The sequence below is a fragment of the Mirounga angustirostris genome, unplaced genomic scaffold (assembly GCF_029215605.1).
Source record: "Mirounga angustirostris isolate CCGP_5_RB_7025 unplaced genomic scaffold, mMirAng1.0.hap1 SCAF_15, whole genome shotgun sequence".
NCBI classification, from domain to species: domain Eukaryota; kingdom Metazoa; phylum Chordata; class Mammalia; order Carnivora; family Phocidae; genus Mirounga; species Mirounga angustirostris.
In genome coordinates, this window is record NW_026991723.1 from 55,533,900 (window position 1) to 55,540,171 (window position 6,272).

The 6,272-nt window shown below is 40.7% G+C and overlaps 1 non-coding gene across 1 annotated transcript; it reads left to right on the plus strand.

The window, feature by feature from the left end:
* Positions 1-3,289: 3,289 nt before the first annotated feature.
* On the plus strand, positions 3,290-3,423 carry LOC123850376 (U4 spliceosomal RNA). Its single transcript, XR_006792322.2, has one exon. It is a non-coding gene; the product is annotated as a U4 spliceosomal RNA (small nuclear RNA).
* The last annotated feature ends 2,849 nt before the right edge of the window (positions 3,424-6,272 follow it).

The window sequence follows — 6,272 nt, forward strand, 5'->3', positions numbered from 1 at the left end:
GAGAGGCAGCAGTGAGTACACAGGAGGCCAATCCCACTCTGCCCCCCAGGACTCCTACAATCAATGATTTGCATCTAAGAGATGATAGGATGATCTCTAAACTTGGGTCAATAAATCAAAGGGATGCCACTGGCCTATTGGACAACCACACTCAGGAAGATACTCATTCAGGAGACCCTGTGGATGGTCAAGGTGTTAAACCCAAAATACTGTTGCAACTCACACATAAAAGAAATGGGAGCAGACATTATAGCTCCTCTGATGAAATCAGCTATTGTTGAAAAAAACTGGGGAGAGCATTTAACTGGGGGAAGGAAAAAGCATGCAAGGTTAAAACCAAGCTTCCTGGCTTCTTGGGGCTTGCGTCCTAAGGAGGAGAGGCCGGTGAGGCTAATCCTGATGAGCCGACAGCGATTGTGGGAAAGAATAATTCAGTGTGAATCATGATGTCTGCGCTTCCCTCCTCCTTTTCAGTGTTTTCAGGAGTGATTTCTTTGGCTATCTGGGCCATCTGTCTGCTGAGTCTTTGAGACCGGCCCTTGCACTCATTCTCTTCCTTCTCTACTTGTTTTATTGTGAGAGAATAGTGGTAGGTTTTATATAAAAGCTGATGGATTTCCTTAATTGCTGATTTTTTTTTTTTTTAATCTGCAGAAGCTGGGAAGCAGACAGGCAGAGTTATCAGTTATTCCTTTGCCATTCGAGGTCTAATGTTACCATCACTAAAAAACACTTTCAAAGCAGAGTCCCGAATAAATAAGAGAACAAACTGGTGGTTGCCAGAGGGGAGTGGTGGGGGATGGGTGAAATAAGTGATGGGGATTAAGAAGTACACACTTCCAGGGGCACCTGAATGGCTCAGCTGGTTGTGCGTTGGACTCTTGATTTCAGCTCAGGTCATGATCTCCGGGTCCTGAGATGGAGCCCTTGATGGGCTCCGTGCTCACAATGGAGTCTGCTTGAGATTCTCTCTCTCCCCGTCCCTCTGCCCCTCTCCCCACTCTTGCTCACTCGCTCTCTCTAAATAAATAAATAATTAAATAAATAAATTCTTTAAAAAAAGAAGGTACAAACTTCCAGTTATAAAATGAGTCAGGAGGATGAAAAGTATAGCAGAGGGAATATAGCCAATGGTATTGTAATAACTGTGTGGTGACAGATGGTGACTACATTTACCATGGTGACTATTCCATAACATATATAAATGTTAAATCACTATGTTGTACCCCTGAAACTAATATAATATTGTATGTCAATTATACTTCAATTAAGGGTAAGAAAATGAAAAATCAAAACAGGGTCCTCATTGTTTCTGGTTGCTGTAGTCCCCACAGGTCTCAGGAAATATCTTTTGGACCCATTCTTCCCATACTTCCTTTTGTTCATTCCACCCTTCTTTTTTTCCTTCCCCCTCTCCTTCCTCTCTTTCTTCCACAAAGGTTTATCGAGCATTATGTGTTTAGGGTGCAAATGCTGGAGATAAGGGATATCGAGAAAACTTTGTTATGTAGACTTAGGGGAGTCAAAGTCAGCTGGGGAAGAAGCCATTACACTTGTGATTCCCTGTTCAAAGTTGAGTGTCTCAAAAGGATGAGTAGATTAGGGTGTGAAACAGAGGTTGCTAATCAGGTCTGTGGATAAATGAAAGCCTTTCTTAAAGAAATGACATTTACACTGAGGCCTGAAAGATAAATGTGTCATATTTATACGTGATTTGAGTCAGGGCTAACACTTTTCCCATATTACTTTATTAAGTCTCCTGGCACCTCCATTTCTGCCTTTTGGGAAAAAAAAAAAAAAAAGCCTATACACTTTATCATCTCATGTGCTTGTTAGAATTTAAGACTAAGGGCGGGGGGCGCCGGGAGGATTTGAGGATTTGGGAAGGATGCCACTAACAATGTTGTGTTGGGTTTTTTTTAAGCAAATACATATTTAGTTTAAACTGAGTATCCAGAAGTTGCTTATAAGGAGATTTCATTGGTTCGTGAACTCTGAGGAATCCCTGTGAGAATAATATCAGAAAACTCACAATGGACCTGAACACAAATAACTGACCAGCAAGAGAATAAATTCAGGTAAACATAAGTTAACTTACCTTTTGGAAAAAAAAAATAATAATAATGTCAAATACTATACTGTACAAGTTCCTTATAGAAATAAATGGACTCCGAATTTTTAGGGAACCAATTTCAGAAAATCATTGGTGGCACATGGATTTGAGGCCTTTGTTCAACTAGGATCTCTGTGGGAAAAGGGTGGAGAACAAGCTCCAGGGGACTGACAGTATCTCCACCGGGCAGCCCCAGGGGGTGATGGGGTTGGGCTCATCAGCACAAAATGATGGATTAAGATTCACAGCATTCTCTAAGGAAGCAATTCCTTGTCTGTTTCCAAATTATGGCTCTGAACACCCAATTCCCTTTTTCATAATTAATTTCCTACAAAAGTGGCATTTTAATAAAGGTTTGAAAAATTTAAAAGCTGTGTAAGACTAGAAATAGCAATTGGAAGATGCATCATTTTATTAACAAGAAAACCCTGCCTGTGTTTCTCTGTATCTCTTTGCTTCTAGGAAAATTTTAAAGCAAAGCACAGGGCACATACGTATAATGAGAAGTGAGATGTGCTTTGAGGAAAGGAGAAAAACCTAAAATTTAGAGCAACTGATTAAGTTTTAAGACCACATCAGTAAATTTATAGTTGAAATTTATCTCATCTGGCCCAGAGGTTCCCAAACTTTCTCAGTTCATGGCATCCTTTGTATCATTTTTTTCACAGCATCCCTAGGGCGAACAGTTCTATTTGTTAGTTTCAACCTTCTGAATAGATTTGCATGTCCTGGCAAATTTGCAGCTTTTTTAAAAAAACTAATACATGTAGATTCAAAGAAAAATATTTTTATTTAATTCTCAAATAACCATAACAACTTATTGATAGGATGTGGGTACCTATTATTCACCACAAATTTTTCCTCAAACTAGACTCCATCACTCACCTCATTTCTTGTTGCACATTGATTTTTGGGGGTTACCTGTTTTTTTTTTCTTCTCATGCACCTAAAAGAGTTCCTGGCATAAAGCAAATGCTTTAAAAATATTTATTAAATGAATCCAGAACCATTGGGGTTGGGGAGACCTGAATTTCCATCTGGCTTTACTCTAAACCAACTCTATGACCTTGGACTTAACCTCTGTGTCAGTTTTTATTCTTCTAAAACATGGATAATAAAAATGAATGACTACCTGGACTCTTCTAATGATTAAATGAGCCTTAAAAATCTCAGTACAGCTTTGCGCAGTGGCAGTATTGTAGCCAATGAGGTTTATCCAAGGCGCAATTATTGCTAATTGAAAAATCTCAGCACAGTGTCTGACATTTGTAACTGCTTAATGAGTGATACTTTTTAATATTACTACTACTACCATTCCAGGTCTTTTTTTCCTTTCATAGTTAGCAAGTCTTCTAGAAGGCATATTTTAAAATCTGACCACAATAAATAACTACAGTCAAAATACCAAAGGGAAACAGAGGATTAGAATTATATTGAAGGAATTCCTAGGTCTATTCTAAATGAAAATTCAGAGGTGGAGTGGAAATAGCATCAAAAACCTAGTTTAAATCAGACTTCTGCCTCTCAACAGCGTTTCTGCCCCTGAAACTCTCTAACCCTCATTTTCCTTTTCTGTTGAATGAGGGAGAAATAATACTTCTCAGAGGGATGCCATTAGGAAAAGCAGAAAAAATAGTTTCCTTCATCTCCATGTAGAAAAGAAGCTGAACATGCTCGCCTGGTGGAATTCTGAGTCCCAAGGCTCGAGACTGAGAGGAGGTCTCATATCAGTATCCACGATAGCATGTTCCCTATTTAATCTTGACATAGACTCTCTAACACTTGGCCATTTTATCAATCAGAGTTTGGTTTAGAAAACAGAAGCCACTGTAAGTCTTTTATACTGAAAATAATCTAATGCCACGTATCAGAGACTTACACAACAACTGGAGAGGCTGATGGAATCAGGAGACGATATGTCATGATAGCTTCTGCTAGCTTTCACCCAGATGAATGTATAAGAGTTGCAAGGAACCACCTTTGCTGAATCACAGGTGGACACCCCAAAACTACTGTCAAAACCCCACAGCTGCTGTCTGCTAAAGCCCATGTGCCTTCTCACCACTGCTGAAGAAGTGATGGCTTTTCTTCTTCCATCTTCCATGTGAGACCTTCTCATGGATTAGAACGTAAAACAAAGCCCTCCTGGCAAGGAAGTAGAAGAAAAGTAGTTTCCAGGCTTCTAGGCTTTGCAATACTAGAGACTGTAGAAGAAAGCAGGAATGCTAACAAGAAGCCAGTATCAAAGACTAAGGCGGGGAAGGAAGGATATACTTAGGTATGAAGACCCAAGTGTCCAATATAGGGACTTGAAGGCAGAGCAGCGGTAAAGGACAGGGCTAAGACTAAGCCTCCAGGAATACAGGGGCTAATCAGCAGCTCCACCTTTTCTTTAGGACGAAATCAGGGAATAGCCAGAGTGGTATCATGGGTACACAGTGCAGTTAGGTGACAGACTTCCCAGATGATAGGTCCGTCATGTCATCTTCCTTGGTCAGCCTTTCCAGGATCCCACACCTCCAAGGCAGCCCCTGGGTTAACCTGGCTCTCACTGAGACCCTCATTCTGAGGTCAGAGCATGCTGGTGGAGGGTACCTGGGGCTGGTGCTAAAATGTATTCCGCTTTGGGCATTTATCAAATGGGGTCCCTTTTGCTGATCCCTGGTGTATCAATATTATGAGAAAGGAGAAGGAAAAAAACAACTTGAAATTGTTTCCATCTCATGCATATCCACAGACATTCTGGATGGCAAAGTTTCACTAAAATCGTGGATAAATTCCATTGTATAGGCTTCAACATCCTCTTAACTCTCACCATAAACTTAAAGTTATTTTTCCTTTTTTAAGGAAACAGTCGTGACAGTTTTTTTTTCTCAAGAAAATGACATCAAGGTTTGTAGATACCTGTTCTCAGAAAGATAAATTCGCCATCGTTGTAGCATATGGAATATATGTTTGCTAAGTTCCTCTGAGAATCTTAGCTCAAAAATCCTGCCAGCTTATTTCTTAATGTCAGTCTCAAAAACTGGAGCTGCTTATTGAACTCAACTTATTTCCGTCCTCAGGGATAATAAAAGGAGCCAGAGAGCAGTGTACTTAGAATTATCCTTAAGATAGACAAGTTCGTCTGTGGGTATACCCCTGCAAATATGCAGAGAAAAACCTGCTAGCACTTTTGGAAGAATTCGCTTCACACACAGTAGGTTAAAACCCATGTGATGATATCTGAGCGTAAGGTAATTCTGTTTTGAATAGAGAATGAAAAGGCAGCAGAATAATTCTTTGAATGGCTCCTAGACCTCTTGGTGTCTTAAAATTTCTGTCCCAATGCGGATCTCAAAAGAACAAACATTAAGCCTAGTCAAGACAAGGAATTTACCCATGACTTCAGCAGACTCCTAATGAGTCTACTAGGGGTTTGTGGCCCCTCTCCCCAATTCCCAGCCGGGAACAGGTGCCTTACAAAACCTCCGGTAATGGGGCAGAAAAAAGGTTAAGATAAGTTGTACCAGGGGATGGTAAAAACACAAATATTCAAAGACGACGGTTGTCTAATGGGCTGCAGCTGTTCCAGCTCTGCTCCTTGTAATGATCTGAGGGTTTCAGTACCATGGGGATCATTTATCAGTGACCACCAACACCCACTGCCAGGCACTGTTATAAATCTAAAATCTTTTTTTTTTTTAAAGATTTTATTAGAGAGAGAGAGAAAGAGAGAGAGAGAGAGAGAGCATGAGAGCGGGGAGGGTCAGAGGGAGAAGCAGACTCCCCACCAAGTAGGAAGACTGATGTGGGACTCGATCCCAGGACTCCAGGATCATGACCTGAGCCGAAGGCAGTCACTTAACCAACTGAGCCACCCAGGCGCCCCTAAATCTAAAATCTTTTAACCAATCTTTTAACTTTTTTAAAATCTTTTTTTTATTTTATTTTATTTATTTATTTGACCCAGAGAGAGACACAGCGAGAGAGGGAACATAAGCAGAGGGAGTGGGAGAGGGAGAAGCAGGCTCCCCGCTGAGCCAGAAGCCCAATGTGGGGCTCGATCCCAGGACCCTGAGATCATGACCTGAGTGGAAGGCAGATGCTTAACGACTGAGCCACCCAGGCCCTCTAACTTGTTTAAATCTTTTAAACAAGGCTATGCTATTATTATAGT